Source organism: Ictidomys tridecemlineatus, chromosome X, assembly GCF_052094955.1.
Source record: "Ictidomys tridecemlineatus isolate mIctTri1 chromosome X, mIctTri1.hap1, whole genome shotgun sequence".
Classification (NCBI taxonomy): domain Eukaryota; kingdom Metazoa; phylum Chordata; class Mammalia; order Rodentia; family Sciuridae; genus Ictidomys; species Ictidomys tridecemlineatus.
The window spans coordinates 100,058,679-100,078,198 of NC_135493.1; positions in this window are offsets into that span (position 1 = coordinate 100,058,679).

Here is a 19,520-nt window from a genome sequence, read left to right on the forward strand (position 1 = left end):
TTATGCATCTCTTATCACTAGATAGAGCCTCCAAAAAATATCTAAATAAAGAAGCTCTAGAACTAATAAATAATATTAATAATTTAGACTTAATAGACATATATAGAATGATTCCTTCATCAAAGATTAATACACTTTCTTCTCAACAACACATAGATTCTTCTCTAAAATTCTTTATACCATAAAGCTCTCTTAGAAAATACAAAACTATAGAGATAATAACTTGTATTCTCTCATATCATCATAGAATAAAACTAGAAATCAACAATAAAAAAATAGAACTACTCTAAAACCTGGAGACTAAATAATACACCATTGGATGACCAATGGATACTAAAAGAAATCAAGGATGAAATTAAAAAGTACTTAAAAGTAAATGAGAATAAAAAAGTACTTAGAGGTAAATGATAATTGTGATACAACTTATCAAAATCCCTAGAACACTATGATGGCAGTTCTAAGAGGAAAGTTCATTGCACTGAGTTTATTCTATAAGATAGAAAGTTGCCAAATAAATAACTTAACATTACATCTCAAAGCCCCAGAAAAGGATGAACAATTAACACTAAAAGCAGTAGGAGACAGGACATAATTGAAATCAGAGCTGAAATCAATGAAATTGAAACAAATATTATTCAAAAATAGACAAAATAAAACTTTGGTTCTTTGAAAAAAACAAATAAAATTGATAAATCCTTAGCCAAGCTAACAAAAAGAAAATTTAAATCACTAAAATTCATGAGGAGAAGGAAATATCATCACAGACATAACTGAAATGCAGTTGATAATCAGAAACTCTTTGGAAACTCTAGACTCCAATAAAGCAGAGAGTCATGATGACATTGACAAATTTCTAGAGGCATATGATCCACCCAAATTGAACCAGGAAGATATAGAAAATTTAAACAGATCAGATTCAAGCAATGAAATTGAAGATGCCATCAAAAGTCTACCAACAAAGAAAAACTCAGGCCCAGATGGATCCTCAGCCAAGTTCTACCAGACCTTCAAAGAACTTACACCAATCCTCCTCAAATTATTCCATTCAATAGAAAAAGAGGAATCTTTTTCAAACTCATTCTATGAAGTTGGTATCACCCTGATGCCAAAACCAGACAAAGACACATCAAAGAAAGAAAACTTCAGGCCAACATCTCTTATGAACATAGATGCAAAAATTCATAATAATATCCTGGCAAATTGCATACAAAACCATATTTATATATAGTGCACCATGATCAAGTCAGTTTATTTCAAGCATGCAAGATTGGTTCAATGCAGAAATCAATAAATGTGGTTCATCACATCAACAGACTTAAAGACAAAAACTACATTATTATCTCAATAGATACAGAAAAGCATTTGGCGAAATTCAACATCCATTCATATTCAAAACACTAGAAAAACTAAGGATAGTAAGAATATACCTCAACATTATAAAAACTGTCTATGCTAGACCAAAGGCCAATATCACTCTAAATGTAGAAAAATTGTAAACATTGCCTCTAAAAACTGGAACAAGACAGGGATGCTGTCTTTCACCACTTCTATTCAACATGGTCCTTGTAAACCTAGCCAGAGCAATTCGATAAAAGAAAGAAATAAAAGGAATATGAATAGGTAAAGGAGAGCTCATACTATCTCTATTTGCTGATAACGGTATCCTTCCTTATGATATGCAATTATTAAATCAAAAAGGATCATAGATATTACTCAGCCATAAAGAAGAATGAAATCATGGCATTTGCCAATAAATAGATAGTACTGGAGATTATCATGCTAAGTGAAATAAGCCAAGATAGGGCAGAGAAGTGGGAGGGGAAGGGAGTGGGCAGGGGTTTAGCAATGATGGTGGAATGTGGTACACATCATTATCCAAAGTACATGTATGAAGTCATAAATTGGTGTGAACATACATTATATACAATCAGAGATATGAAAAAATATGCTCTATATGTGTAATAAGAATTGTAATGCATTCCACTGTTATGTATTTAAAAATAAAATCAATTTAAAAATGAAGTATCAATCCTAAAAATACAAGGGTTGAATGTTCCCTTTTATATCCAGATGCTGATTCAAATAGGTGTGGGGGTGGGAGGAGGGGAGGTTCATCATTGAAATGGGGGGGATGGGAATGGGAATGACAGTAGAATGAATGAATCACATTTAACCTTCCTATGTTCATGTATGAATACATGACCTGTGTAACTCCACATCATTTATAACCACAAAAATGGGAAGTTATATTCGATATATGTATGATATATCAAAACACATTCTACTGTCACATATAACTAAAAAGAACAAATAAAAAATAAAAGAAAATAAGGATCACAGACTGAAATGTAAAACTATGAAGCTTATGGGAAAACATAAGAGTAATTCTTCATAACCTCATGTGATGGAATAGCACCCAAAACAAAAACCGAAGAGACAATGGGTAAATTGTTCATCATCAATTGTTTGTATTTCATAAATCAACCTCAAGAGAGTTAAAGAACAGTCCACAAAATGGGAAAACATTACAAATTATATTTCTAATAGAGGACTTATATCCAGACTATGAATCAATTATTTACAACTCTTAAGAGGAAAAAAGTTAATTAGAATGACAGATAACATGAATAGATAATTTTACTAAACATATACAAGTAAATGGCCAATAAATACATTAAATGATATTCAACATTACTAAGTAGGGAAATCCAATGGAAACCATGAAGCATCAGTGTTACCCCCTTGTATAGTTACAATGAAAAAAGCAATGAATGATAATTGTTAACAAAGGTGAGGATAAATCAGAACACTTACACATTGTCTTTGGAAATGAAAAATAGTTCAGTTTCTCTTGAAAAGTTTCTCAAAACACTGAACAATTTCCACTGCACTCTAAGGGATATGTTCAAAATAATTGAAAGTAAGTGTTTAGAGGAAAAACTTAAGCACAAATGATCAATGCAGCATATTCACAATAGCCCAAGGTGGAAACTACCCAAATATTTCTCAGCTAATGAACAAATAAAATGTGGTATATCCCTACAAGAGAATATCAGTCAGTCACTAAAAGGAATTAAGTGTTGACAAATGGTACAACATGAACATTAAAAATAGTATGCTAAGTGAAAGGAATCAATCACATAAGACCTCATACTGTGTGATACATTTTACATGGAGTGTCTATAATAGATATGTCTGTAGAGACAGAAAATAGATTAGTAGTTTTCTCAAGCTCAGAATTGAGGAATGGAGATGAACTGCTAATGGGTATGAGGTTTCTGATTATAAAATCAGATTGTAGTGATTTTTGTAAAACTGTGTAAATATACTAAAAAACTTGGACAATTTAAATGGATGCTTTATGGTCTATGAATCATATGTCATTTTTCAATGGAATAACAGAAGAGGAAACATCATGTATGATACTGTGACTGGGTCTTCTGTTTCTGATACATGATTTTGAATGGCTCTCTTTGCATGGATGATTACTGTTTTGGGCCTAACTGTCTTTCTTTGCTGACTCAGTATTTCTGAACACCTGGCTTAGCAGATCATTGGGCTGACCCCATAAGGTAATGAGATGCCTATGCTGTTTCCAGGAAAGACCTGAAATTTTGTGAGCCAAAGGGAGATAGATGGACATCAGATTATAAATAAATTTTAAAGCTGGATTGAGCTTTAAAACCCAGCACATCTTTTTTCATTAAGTTTCTCCTCTCCCTCGTGCTGCTGATTTATTTCCAAAATTGAGGGGATCTGGAATGGTTTGATAATCCATTAAGCTGTTTGAAACTAATAAAAGAAGAGAAAACAAAAGCAGTGGCTGGGACTGGAGACATAGGAAGGCTAGATATCCAAAATGTTTCACTCTCATGGCTGATAGTTAGCTAATGCCATCTGTCAGCTGGAAACTCAGCTATGGCTATCTACTGGAGTATCTATACATAGCCTCTGTATTTAGTTTGAGGTTCTCACAACATGACTGCATGTCTACCAATCTATCTGCATCTTTTTTCCCTTCTCAGTGTTGTGTACATACTCTTTTACCTTCTGTATAGTATGATCAATCTCATACTCAGTGCCTCTGACTTTCTCTTGCTACCCTCCTGTCCCAAATCATTTTCATCCACATAAAAACATATCCTAGGACAAGACAATCCAAACATTTTCTTATTTCCTTTTGTAATTATTAACCCATCAGTCTCTAATCTTGGATCCTCTTAAAAATATATCTCATAAACTAATTTTATATTTTCCCAAGCATAACATAAGTTTTAGTATAGTCTTTGTATTCTACTTATGGCTGTATACTCTAACACTGACACCATCACAAATCAATGTTGTGGGATTTGGAAACAAGTAACAACATCTATATACTTTAATTTTCTCATCTATAAATGTAGATTAAAAATGGTGCCTAACTCACTGATTTCTGTCAGTATTAAAGTAGTCAACACATGTAAAGTACTTAGAATATTTCCTGAAAATTAGTAAAAACACAGTCACTTATACTTACTTGGTTATTTTTAGTTTGTAATATAAAATAGTACTGAAAAGCACTCAATATTATTATAAGTGATTGGTTTTCTTTTATTCTCCTCACCTCTCCATTTTACTCCCCAGAGATAATCCCTTGTGTTTCCAATCTTTCTTTAGTAGTTACTTCCACATTATTTCTAAATCATTCCATGTTCACACTTCTAATTGTTGTCCTGTCATACATTAAGGTTTCAATCCTTGAAACCCATCTTCTTTCTCTCCATTTCTCTATTTCATGGCAAGTTTATTTACACCCATATTTAGTAGTGGTAGGATTATTACTAAGCAATTGTTTTTTCTCTGTTGCGCAAGTTGTTTAAAATGGTTTCATTACTTTACAGTAAAAAAATGAGTTTCTGCTTGAGTTAAAAATAGATTATTTTCAAAATATGTTGTATTTTCTTAAAATTTCTAGGTAAATTTTATACCACCAATCAGAATCTTAGAATATCATGAAGTACCCATGTAAGCATTTATTAGTAGGAGTTTTCACTGGATTTAAACTATCAAGTTATTTGTCAATTTCATTCTTTTCTGAAGTATGTATCTGAAAAGTCTGCATTTTAATTTGGATTTTGTAGTATCATTGTATTGCCTTTTATATATGTTCTCCTGATTCCATTTGCTATCTATAATTAGCTGTGATTTTAAATCAGAAATTACTTTTATCTTTTGCAAATCAGGGATCAGTTTACCCAACATTATCTACTAAGCAATGTGTTCTATTGCCAATTGATTTGTAGCATCAATTACATAGTAAATTGCACAACCATATGCATGTGAGTACTTCCTTAATTTTCTTCTTGAAATTTATAATTAAAATAATTATATATTCACAATATATTAAAAATAGTACAAAGGCCATTCTTTGTTCTACTTCTCCTTTGAGATTTCTTATTTTCATTAGCCTTTTATCTGTTCCTGTACCTGAATCATACTGCATATTCATTGTTAACTTAAGTAATAGATCCTTTATGGCTCTGTTGTTTATGTAGACATCCTGTTTGATGTTGTATTTTGTTTGTCTAGTGTAGAAAAAAATTATTAATTTGTTTCAATTGATTAACTAGTAGTCACTGATCTCTCATAACTTCTAATGCATTGACTGTGATTTATGTTGTTTTCTGCACATATTATTATATGTCTCAAACACCCAAATTATTTTATTTATTAACTTTTTTATTTATATATGATAGAAGAATGCATTACAATTCTTATAGCACATATAGAGCACAATTTTTCATATCTCTGCTTGTATACAAAGTATATTCTCACCAATTCGTGTCTTCATACATGTACTTTGGATCATAATGATCATCACATTCCACCATCATTTATAACACCATGACCCCTCCCTTCCCCTTCTACCCCTCTGCCCTATCTAGAGTTCACCTATTCCTCCCACACCCCCTCCCTATCCCACCATGAATCAGCCTTCTTATATCACAGAAAACATTTGGCATTTGTTTTTTTTATTTTTTGAGGGGGGGGGGGACTGGCTAACTTTACTTAGCATCATCTTCTCTAACTCCATCCATTTGCCTACAGATGCCATGATTTTATTCTCTTTTATTGCTGAAGGGCATCTAGGTTGGTTTCACAGTTTAATTATTGTGAATTGTGCTGTTTTAAACATTCATGTGGCTGTGTCCCTGTAGTAAGCTGTTTTTAAGTCCTTTGGGTATAGACAGAGGAGAGGGAAAGCTGGGTTAAATGATTGTTCCATTCCCAATTTTCCAAGAAATCTGCATACTGCTTTCCATATTGGCTGCACCAGTACCACCAGCAGTGTATGGGGGTACATTTTTCCAACATCCTCGCAATATTTATTGTTGTTTTTCTTCATAATAGCTGCCATTCTGACTGGAGTGAGATGAAATCTTAGAGTAGTTTTGATTTGCATTTCTCTAATTGCTAACGATGATGAAGGTTTTTTTTATATATTTGTTGATTGATTGTATATCATCTTCTTATAAGTGTCTGTTTAGGTCCTTGGCCCATTTATTGATTGGGTTATTTATTTATTTATTTTGTGCTTAGTTTTTTCAGTTCTTTATATACCCTAGAAATTAGTGCTCTATCTGATGTGTGAAGGGTAAAGATTTGCTCCCAAGATATAGACTTTCTATTCACCTCACACACTGTTTCTTTTGCTGAGAAGAAACTTTTTAGTTTGAGTCCATCCTATTTATTGATTCTTGATTTTAATTCTTCCACCAAAGGAATCTTATTAAGGAAGTTGAGGCATAATCCCACATGATGGAGATTGGAGCCTACTTTTTCTTCTATTGGATGCAGGGTCTCTGGTTTAATTCCTAGATCCTTGATCCATCTTGAGTTGAGTTTTATGCATGATGAGAGATAGGGGTTTAATTTTATTTTGTTGCACATGGATTTCTAGTTTTCCCAGCACCATTTGTTGAAGAGATTATCTTTTCTCCAATGCATGTTTTTGGCACATTTGTCTAATATAAGATAATTATAATTTTGTGGGTTAGTCTCTGTGTCCTCTATTCTGTATCATTGGTTGACCAGTGTGTATTGGTGCCAATATCATGCTGTTTTTGTTACTATTGCACTGTAAGTATAGTTTAAGGTCTGGTATATTGATGCCACCTGTTTCAGTCTTCCTGCTAAGGATTGCTTTAATATTCTGGGTCTCTTATCTTTCCAACTGAATTTTATGACTGTATTTCTATTTCTATGAGGAATATCATTGGGATTTTGATTAGAATTGCATTAAATCTGTATAGTGCTATTGATAATATGGTCATTTTGATAATTTTGATTCTTCATATCCAAGAACAAGGTAGATCTTTCCATCATCTAAAGTCTTCTTTGATTTCTTTCTTTAGTGTTCTATAATATTCATTATATAGATCTCTCACTTATTTCATTAAGTTAATTCCCAAGTATTTTATTTTATTTTTGAGGCTATTGTAAATGGGGTAGTTTTCCTCATTTCCCTTTCTTAGGATTTGTCACTGATATACAGAAATGTCTTTGATTTACAGGTGTTGTTTTCTACGCTGCTACTTTGCTGAATTCATTTACTAGTTTTAGAAATGTTCTGGTGGAACTTTTAGGGTCTTCTAGGTACAGAATCATGTCATCAGCAAATAGTGCTAATTTGAGTTCTTCTTTTCCTATGTGTATCCCTTTAATTTCTTTCATCTGTCTAATTGCTGTGGCCAGTGTTTCAAGAACTATGTTAAATAAAAGTGGTGAAAGAGGGCATCCTGTCTTGTTCCAGTTTTTAGATGGAATGCCTTCAATTTTTCTCCATTTAGATTGATGTTGGCCTGGGGCTTAGCATAGATAGCCTTTATGATGTTTAGATATGTTCCTGTTATTCCTAATTTTCTAGTGCCAAAAACTCAAATTCTTGACTTCTAATTGTTTCATTGTTTTCTCTTGTTCTTGTCTTGTACCAATGGTCAGAAATACAAATAGTATATGAAAGAAAAATAATAACCATCAACTTGACTTTTTATGATTTTGAAATAATTCTCTATAAAGTGTATCTGATAAGCATGATGCTTGGTGTACATAGATGTTGGCTACATAATTGTTCAGGAAATTCAATAAATCTCCTTGAATGGAAGTAATTTGAGAATTTTGCTAAGATATTTTTGACATTTCTCCTTTAGAATAAGATATGGTAAATTACATTTATAGAATTTCTGAAGTTGAAGTCATTTAGATTTTCTGATGCAATCCTGATTTTAAAAATCTACTTGGAAATATGTTTCCTACATATTATAATTGTATTTAACTACAATATTAGTTCTATATATGTATGAAGTAAGCCTATAATTTTATTTTACTTAAAGTATTTCAGAACCAATGTTGTATACTAGACATAAAATGAATTGTCAGCTTGCCTTTTGTTAAATACAACTTATTTCTTTCCCTTATGTATTTTTCACATGCTATATTGTTTTCTAATATCTTGCCTTACATTATACAAAGAAAATATATGGAAGAAGCTTATTAACTTATATTTATTATTAAAATTCTTATTTGCACTATAGAATAATTTTCACATTCATATTTCTTTCCCTAACAATTTCATAGTACAACTTTGTATTTTTCCCAAGAAAAAGTTATTTTATCACACAGATTTTTATCTTATCTACTCTCACCCACTTAATGTATGTTCCATTAACTGAGGCTCATGTAAGGACAAGGACATGATAATTTTTAGCATTCATTTTTGTTTTTAAATTAGTAGGGAAAGATTGAATACCATTTCAAAGTGATTAATAGAAACACATTTTGTTTTAGAAAGTTCAAACTTATGGAAATGTTACAGGTTGATTCAAATGTTTTAAAAAAGCAAAGCGATGATATTTGGTATTTAATGAGGAAAATTAAAAAATCAGAGACAAAGAAAAAGACTTAAAAGAAATTAATACCTAAAGAAAGTAGAGGAAGAGGAGTCAACAAAGGAAATCAAGGAGGAATGATCAGAAGAATAAATTACTAGAAAATAGGAGAATTGAAAAGCAAAAGGAAAACAGACTTTCAATGAAGAGAATAATCAACTGTCTTAATTCGAGCTGCTAAAACAAATTACCATAGACTTGGTGATTTAAGAGACAAAGAATTCTCGCTGTTCTGAAGATTAGAAGCCCAAGATCAGGGTGCCAGCATGGTCATTTTGATGAGGTCAGGGTACAGACTTCCAAAGTCCTGTTTCATATTCACTTGACAGAAGAGGAAAGAGAATTCTGTGGAGTCATGTGGGCTCTACCCTAATTCCCTGATTAGGTCATGAAGGTCCACATCTTAATACCATCATATTGGGGATTAGAATATCAATATATACATTTTGGGAGAGATAGGAATATTCAGTCCATACTACCAACTCAAGAGGAAATGCTAAAGTACATGTAATATAAGCAGCAAAATAATTTATACATAGAGATTAATTCTCTTTTTACTTTATTTTTTTACCTATTTAGGTGTTAGTATCAGCTATTCTTGAATCTATTTATTTGTATGTGGTTCTGAGAATTAAACACAGTGCCTCACATATGCTAGGTGAGCACTCTACAACTGAGCCACAACCCCAGCACTGAAATTAATTCTTAATGATGTAAGCTAAAATTTACCATGAAGGTAACTAATCAAATTTAAACATTAAGAACTGGAGTGGGACCCTACAAATGTTTTTTGCTCAGAGTTTTTTCTAAAGATAAAAAAGTACTACAATGTGAGAAAATTTTAAGGCAAATATATCTTTTCTGCATACTTCTATTCATATCAAAGAACTATCTACACTTTGGGGATAAGACTAAAACAGCAGAGATATAGATATGTCATTTTATTTGCAATTTGAAAAAAATCATCTTGCAAAGTCTCCATAAAACAAGTAAAAAATGATAGGTTCCTGATTTGGAATACATGAATAATATCTTTTTTATCATTTAATTTTTAAATAAAAATGAGAAAAATCAAATAAACGTTAAATGGAAGATCAAATAATAAGTATCAATGAACTCAACAGAAATATCTATCAAAAATTACAAAAATAGTATGAGATAAAGTAACAGCAACTAAAATCAATAAAGTAATTAACAGGAAGAGGTACATTTGTGTTTGAAGTAATGAACAGGCTCTTATATTTGATGAGCCAATTAATGAAAAAGAGTGGGTTACATGAATTATATTGAAATATAATTAAATTTCTTGCTGATTTGATTAAAAATACTGATATCAACAAAATAACTTAAGACATATGCCACCACAGTGAGATATTGGCAGCAAATTGGTTAATGGTACCATTAATTGAAAGAGTTTATAGGGGCTGTTGTGGAATAGGAAAATGTAAAATACACTGAAATTTCAGAGTTCTCATAAAAGAGGATTCCAAAACTTGTTAAACACTCTAAACATTTAAATAGCATTTTCAGTGTGATTTGTAAAGCAAAGAAAACATTTATACTATCCATAAAAATAATCTCACTATGTTAGAAAACTGGATCCTCATGTTAGTTTCTAGAAAAGGCTAAAAACACCTCACTATGTAAAAATAGGGTCAGAATATGAAACCAGAATTGGATGAAAAGTTTCTCAGATAATGAGTTGGTAAAAGAAATTTTCTGACTGCATTTTTTGGAGCTGCATGTCAGTTTTTTCATACTTATTGCAATTTCTCTCATATTCATTTTATACTCAAAATTTTGTATCCCACTTTTAAGGAATATCATCAAAATTGTATAAAATTTCAGGACCCATGAAACTACCCCTGGGAGTCAATTAAACAAAAAGGTTGGGGAGTAAAAGAGTCCAGCAGTATTACTAGAGTGTAGTGTGTATGGCTGCTAACTAAGACTGAGAGAATATTTTCTGATAGGAGATCCAACAGAAGGACAAACTTTTCTTTAAACATTGGCAACTTTTAGATTCTCAAAAAGTGTCTTTTGTAGATTTGGGGAACATTTTATTTTCTTTTTTTTTATTGGTTGTTCAAAACATTACAAAGCTCATGACATATCATCTTCCATACATTTGATTCAAGTGGGTTATGAACTCCCATTTTGTACCCCAAATACAAGTTGCAGACTGTTAATGGGCAAAAATCGCTTCATATAAAAATACTTCATAATGATTATGAAAATAATATCAGATATTCTTGACTCAGTAATTATGCATTTTATTTCTGGGTATGCCAGACAAATACAGATCACCAGGTTGCCAATACATAAAATAATCTCTAATCCTCACAGCAAGCTGATAGTTTACTGAAGATCAGTTTAATTTTCTATGATCTCATGGCTAGCAAATAGCAAGATTCTACAGTGCATATACATTTCTCTGTATGACACTATCTTCCCAAGTGAATTTACATATATTCTGAGAAATATATTAAAAATATATGTACCTTTAAAGATCCATTTCCAATTTCTGCTATTATGTGATATTATCTTTACTCTTTTCTAACTTGTAAACTTTTATTCTTCAAATAGTTTTCATTATGCTCTATTTTAGCAATATTATTACCTCCTACTTGTCAGTTATTATATAAAGCATGCTGTCATAAGAGAGAAAGTCAAATTGGCTAAAATCAAAATTGGTCATTTATGGTCGTCCTGTACTTACTGATTTTGTACTAGTCTTACTAGCAGAATCAATTGTGCCACATAGAATTCCCTGAAGTGGATTGTAGTATCATAGTTTGGCTTTTTATTTGTAAAAGAACACTATTCTGGAGTGAGCATCTGATCCTTCCCAGTCATACAAACAGCAAGAAAAGAAAGTATTCAATGACACAGCCATGACTAGAAGAGTCCCTGAAGAGAAAGGAGAAAGAGTGACTCTCATATCAAACCTTCTTAGACATCTGCAAGAACACCCACTTGTTTTTAGGTGAAGTTATGGTCCTTAACATTGTTTATTATTGTAGTTGAGAGTGTCACTTTAAATTGTGTTTCCTCCCATCTGATTTTTTTAAGTGCTGAACTTCATCTATTTGCCATCTTCACTGAAGTGTCAGTGAACTAAATAGAATACTTGTTTGGGATTTGTGAGGAAATGGCTAAAATCCCTTTTTCAGAGAAAGAGGCAGAATTTTTTTTTCATATAAAACCAAGTTTTAGTGTAGAAGGCATGGCAGACTGACCTTAACTTTAGTAGGAATGTTATTACTTGGTTAAATTTCCTATTATATTTTTCATTTTCACTATATTAAACATAGGAAGATATCTACACTATTGCACACTTAAAAGTATAGTTTTGTTAACTATAAACAGTATTGTACATCAGATATCTAGAACTTTCTCATTTTGTGTGACTGAACAGCAATTGCCCATTTTCTCCTCCATCCAGCCCATGGCAGTCACAGTTCTGCTTCAGTAAGTTAACTCTATTAGATACATCTTGTAAAGTGGAATATTAGAGTATTTATATTTCTGTGTCTGGTTTATTTCACTTCACTTAACTTCATGTCTTCAAGGTCCATCTATGTTGTAGCATATAAAATAATTTCCTTTTTTTAATGGAAGAATAATAATGTTGTGAGGGAGTGCCTCATTGTAGTTTTGGCCTTCAGTTCCCTGATATTGAATGTGGTTTCATATACCTGTTGGTCATTTGCATGTCATTGGAGAAGTCTATGCTTAAGTCCTTTGCCCATTTTTTATATATTTTGGGTTTTTTTCTGTTGAGTTATGAGTCTCTTATCCATTTTACATATTAACCACTTATTAAATATATGGTTTTTAAATATTTTCCCCACTACATAGATTGCCTTTCTTTTTCTGTTGACTGATTCCTTTGCTGTGTAGGTTTTTAGTTGTGGTAGTTCCACTTATCTATAGTTTTGTTAGCTGTGTTTTTAGTTTTACCCCCAAACATCAACAATACCATTGTTGTGAAAATCTTCCCCCATGTTTCTTCAAGGAGTTTTGAAAATATGGGTCATATGTTTAATTGTCTAATCCATTTAGATTTGATAATTATGTATGGGACAAGAAAAAGATCCAAAATTACTCTTCTGCATGTGGATAGTCACTTTTTCCATTTCCATTTGGTTAAGAATCTATCCTTTCTCCAATTTGTATTCTTGGAACCATTGTCAAATGTGAATTGACTGCAGATTCAAGGGTTCATTTATGGGCTCTCTATTGTATTTTATTGGTCCATGTGTCTGTCTTTATGTCAGCACAATGCATTACTATATTACAGATTACTATAATTCTGAGATATATATTAAAATCATAAAGTATGTAGCCCCAGCGTTTTTATTCTTTTTTGAAAATTGAATGAGCTATTCAGGTTTGTTTGTGGTTGTATGTGAATTTTAGAATCTTTTTCTACTTTTGTAAAAAGAATACCATTAGGTTTTTATAGGGATTTCATTGTATCTGTCGATTGCTTTGGATGGTATAGGGGCAGGATTTTTCTCTATTTGTGTCATATTCAGTGGCTTCATCAATTTTTTGTAGTTTTAGTATGCAAAATTTTAAAACTTCCTATTTAAGTTTGTTACTAAGTATTTTACTCTTTTTGGTACTATTGTAAATTAGGTCATTTTCTTTTAAGATTATTTATTTTTATTATATAGAAATTCAACTGATTTTTTGTGTGTGTTGATTTTGTATCCTGCTCCTGCTGAGTTTATTATTTCTATTTTGTTGTGTGTAGAATCCTTAGCATTTTCTATATATGAGATATAGAATCAGAGACAATGTTACTTTAACTTTTGATTTTGATATATTTTATATTCTCTTTATCTTACTTAATTGCCCTGGCTAGGATTTCCAGTTTATGTTGAAAAGTATGGGGGAAAGTGGCAAATAGGATTGTAAATCTGGGTTCAATCCCTAGCATACCCCCTCCAATAAAGAGGGAGAGTGGCCATTCTTGCCTTGTTTGTGATCTTTTTAGGTAAAGCTTTTGATTTTTTACCATTACGTTTGGTGTTATCAGTTTATTTTTCATATAGGGCTTTGTCTGATGTTCAGTTAATTTCCTTCTGTACTTAGTTTGCTGAAAGTATTTTTTTTAGTACCAGGGATTCAATTCAGGGGCACTTGGCCACTGAGCCCCATCCCCAGTCCTATTTTGTATTTTATTTAGAGACAGGGTCTCCCTGAGTTGCTTAGGCTGGCTTTGAAATCACGATCCTCCTGCCTCAGCCTCCTGAGCCACTGGGATTACAGGTTTGCACCACTGCACCTGGTATTGCTGCAAGTATTTCATTGTGAAAGGGTGTTAAATTTTGACAAATATTGGCTCCATATCTATTGACAAAATAATGTGATATTTTTTTTCTTTTACACTGTTAATGTGGTATATCACATTCATTAATTTTTCATATTTTGAATTATCCTTCATCCCAGGTAAAATTATACATGGTAATGGTGCATAGTCATTTTAATGTGCTATTAAATTCATTTTGCAATTACTTTTTGAAGACTTTTGCATCTGTAGTCATTAGGGATATTGGCCTGTACTTTTTTTTTTTTAATGGTAGGGTCTTCATTAAGCTTTGTTACAAGGGTAATGCTAGACTTACAAAGATATTCCATGTTCTATTAAGAAAGATGCACTTTGTTGCATAGAATGTTACTTATAAGTTAATTCCATTTATTCTATAGTGTCGTTCAAGTCCTTTATTGTCTTATTCTGCAAGGTTGTTTTATCCATTATTGAATGTGAAGTATTGAACTGTCCTACAATTATTGTGTTGTTCTCTATTTCTCTCTTCATTTTTATGGATGTTTGCTTCATATAATTAGGTGTTGGATGAGGGGACTGGGCATTGACCCCAGGATCACTGAGCCATAGCCTCAGTTTTTGTTGTTGTTATTGTTGTTTTTATTTTTACTTTTTATTTCAAGACACAGTCTTACTATGTTGCCCAGGCTGGCTTCTAACTTTTGATCCACCTGCCTCAGCCTCCCTAGTAGCTGGGATTACAGGCATGTACCACTATGCCTGGCCTATTTAGGTTCTTTGATATTGGATTTATATATTTATAATTTTTATTTCTACCCAGAGAATTGACCCTTTTATTATAACACAGTGTCCTTCTTTGACTTTAGCAATTTTTTCTTTATCTTAGTCTCTTTTGTCTGATATAAGTATGGCCATTCCTTCTCTTTTGGTTACTTTTTGCATGAAATAACTTTTTCCATCCCTTTAATTTAAACCTGTCTGTCCTTAATTCTAAAGTGATCTTTCAAAGGCATCATATAATTAATTGTATCATTTTATAAGTCAATTCACTACTACTTTATGTACTTTGATTGATGAGTTTATTCTTTTTACATTTATGTACGTAGGTATGTGTGCATGAATTTTTGGTACCAGGGATTGAACCCAGAGGTGCTTAACCACTGACCCACATCCCCAGGCCTTTTTATATTTTATTTAGGGACAGGGCTTTGCCAATTTGCTTAGGACTTCACTAAATTTCTGAGGGTGGCTTTGAACTTGCAATCTTCCGGCCTTAGCCTCCTGAGCTATTGGGATTACAGGTATAGGCTACCATACCCAACTGTTCCTTTTACATTTAAAGTAATTATTGTTAGGGGAAGACTTAATATTGTCTTTTAGTTTAGCTTTTTTCTATCTTGTAGCTATTTCATTCCTCCTTTCTTCTCTTGATATCTTCCTTTGTATTTCATCATCATCATCACTATTTTCACTATGATAATAGTCTTTTTTTGTGTGGTGCTCAGTTTGAACCCAGGACCTTGTGCATGCAAGGCAGGTACGCCACCAACTGAGCTATATCCCCTGCACCACTATGATGATAATAATAAATGATAAATAATAAATGGTAAAGGAATTGTGGCTTGTCATTAATTCATTGCCATAATTTCTTTATCATTTACTTTAGTGTATATCCCACTGATATTTTCTTCATGGTTACCATAGGCTTACATATAACAGCTTATAGTTTTAAGGATCTACTTTAATCTGATAACTTCATTTTCACATAAAATCATACTTTTTTTATACACCTCACTCATTTGTTATTGATCTCACAAATTTAATCTTTTAATTGTGTATCTGTTAACATATTTTGTAGTTGTTACTTTTGTGCTTTTGTCTTTTAATTTCTGTATCAGAAACAAGAATGATTTATTCATCTATTTTGATTATTAGCATATCACATATAGACAAATGAGAATGTGTATTTATGTTTAGTTGCAAGCTATATGCTTCCATATGCTTTTGTGTTGCTGTTTAAATTTTTTCATTTCAACTTAAAGAACTCACTCTAAATTTATTTTCAGGTAGGTCTATAGTGATGAATTCTTACTTTTGTTTATTGGTCAAGTCTTAATGATTTATGATTTTCTTTTCATTTTTGAGCAATAGTTTTGCTGTATATTATATCAATAGTTAGCAGTTTTTGTTTTATATAAACCTGTTTTATATAAAATCTCACTCCTGCCAGGTGTGGTGGTACATGCCTATAAATCCCAGTGGCTCAGTAGGCTGAGGCAGGAGGATCACAAGTTCAAGGCCAGTCTCAGCAACATAGCAAGGCCATAGGCAACTTAACAAGATGCTGTCTCAAAAGAAAATATTAAAAGGGCTGGGGATGTGACTCAGTAGTTAAGTGCCCCTGGGTTCGATCCCTGGTAGCAAAAAAAAAAAAAAAAAAAAAACTAAAACCTTACTACTTTTTGTCACAAAAGTCTTCTGTTGAGAAATCCACTAACTGTCCTATATAGTTCCTTCTATGTGGTAATTGCTTTTCTTGTTTTGTATTCAATAATCCCTCAGTATTTATCTTTTATTTAGTTAGTTTTTAAATACATGACAATAGTGGAATGCATTACACTCCTTATTACACATATACAGCACAATTTTTTGTAACACTGTATATAAAGTATGTTCATGCCAAATTATGCCATTATACATGTATTCTTTTTTTGCATTATAATTCTTAATACACACACATATATATATATATATAATAATTTTTCATATCTCTGTTTATATATAAGATATGTTGACACCAAATTCAAATCTTCATCTTTGTATAATTCTGACCATCACATTCCACAATCCTTGCTAATCCCCTTCCCCCTCCCTTTCCCTCCTACCCTCTTCCCTATCTAGAAATAATCTTCCTCCCATGCTCTCCCTCACTACTCCACATTGAGTCACCCCCCTTATATCAGAGAAAACATTTGGCACGTGTTTTTTTGGGATTGGCTAACTTCACTTAGCATTATCTGCACTAATGCCATCCATTTACCTGAAAATGCCATGATTTTGTTCTATTATAGTGCTTAGTAATATTCCATTGTGTATATATGCCACCTTTTTTTAATTCCATTTATCCACTGAAGGACATCTAGGTTGCTTCCACAGTTTAGCTATTGTGAATTGTGCTGCTATAAACATTGATGTGGCTGTATCTCTGTAGTATGCTGTTTTTAGGTCCTTTGGGTGTAGTCCAAGAAGAGGAATAGCTGGGTCAAATGGTGATTCCATTCCCAGATTCCAAGGAAATTCCATACTGCTTTCCAAATTGGCTGCACCAATTTGCAGTCCCACCAGCAATGTATGAGTGTACCTTCTTCCCCACATCCTTGCCAACACTTGTTGTTGTTTGTCTTCATAATGGCTACCATTCTGACTGGAATGAGATGATATCTTAGAGTGGTTTTGATTTGCATTTCTCTGATTGCTAGAGATGATGAACATTTTTCATATATTTATTGATTAATTGTATATCATCTTCTGAGAAGTGTCTGTTCAGATCCTTAGCCCATTTCTTAATTGGGTTATTTGTTTTTTCAGTGTTTAGCTTTTTGAGTTCTTTTTATACCCTAGTCTTCTCTTCTATCTGATGTGTGAGGGGTAAAAATTTGCTCCCAGGATGTAGGCTCTCTGTTCACCTCCATATATACTTTATATAAGGTTTCAAACTCTGTCTTATCTTCTTGAGACTGCCATAATTCATATATTGGTCTGTTTTATGTTACCCCTTAGGCTTTCTTTACTCCTTTTATTTTCAAACATCCGATGTTCGGGTTTGGATTAGATCATTTCAAATGACCTATCTACAAATTCATTTGCTTTTGTTCTTTAACATAATCATATGTTTATATAATCCTTCTAGTGATTTTTCAGTTCAGTTATTGCATTGTACAGCTCCACAATTTGTTTGGTTCTTTTCATATTTTCTATCTTTTTACTGAAAAAAATATGAAAAGAACCAAACAAATTGTGGAGCTATACATATTTTTATATTTTTTTAATCTCTTTATTTTCTCTCTCTTTATTTTGTTCATGAATTATTGGAATGATTTTGTAGATAATCTTTCTTAAGGTTACGTTCAGTTATTTTTCATGTAATGTTATCTCTGTACTAATTTAGTTTTAATAGGGATGGGCATAGGTGGGTAAAATCTTAAATAAATTCATAAATGGAAGATGTACTAGAAGATACATCATCTGTCTCTTTAGATTTAGTTTCTGGAGATTTGTTTGTTTATTATGCTGATTTTTCCTGTTGCTTAACATTCCTAACTTTGTGTTGATATCCTCGCATTAAAAAATAAAACACCTTTAGCAGTCTTTACATACTGCCTTTTTACAGGGGAAACCCTCACTAATGAGCTCTCAAAACTCCTTTATGGATGTGTCTTCTACACTGACTCATATAGATCTGTAATTTGAGAAATTTGCTATTTTTTTTTCCAGGAGTTGGTAATCTTTTCCTCCCTCTGGTGTCAGTCTGCTGTATTGCAGGTGCACTGGATCAGTGGCACACTACCCAGTTCTTAAGAGTTCTCAGAAGCTTCTAGAAATGTAGAGTGTGCCTGACAAGCAAGGGAAAAACCAAACCATCAGGCCATCTCCTAAGAAGCTGGAGTATTAGACACACCCACTCCTCTCTTTCCCTCAGAGAAAGAACTATTTTGACCTCTTTGTGCTGTGCTATTGTCCTTCTGGAGCAGACACATGCCATTGAGCAGTTTTTAGTTCTCAGCATCCTTCAAGCATTTAGAATATCCTGCATTCCATAAGTGCTCCAAAAGATTTGAAGTTGACATCAGTACCTTGGATATCCTTTCTGAAAAATCAAGAAATTTGATGCAGGGTCCAATTTTATGTCTCTTTTCCCCTAAGGAAAGCCAGGAGCTGGGAGTTTCCTTCCTTATCACATGGTGATAGGAAGAGATGAGAAGATTCCACAATTTCTTACCAGCTTTGATATGCTTGGTATTATGCCCCTCTTATTTCTGAATTTCTCACAAAGGTAAATAGTCTTTGTTTTGCTGAATTAGTTTCTCCATGAGACGAGTGAGTCTGGACCTTCCAGATCTGCATTTGGCTTATATTTTTCTATTTCCTATTGATTTTCAGCTGTATAATATATACAAGTCCTAATTTTTTTCACAATTTAGTTTTACTAGGCATGATAAATTGTTGGGTAATTTCACTAATGAGTATGTATATGTAAAACATAATAAGTGAAGTAAAAATTGTTATATAAAACA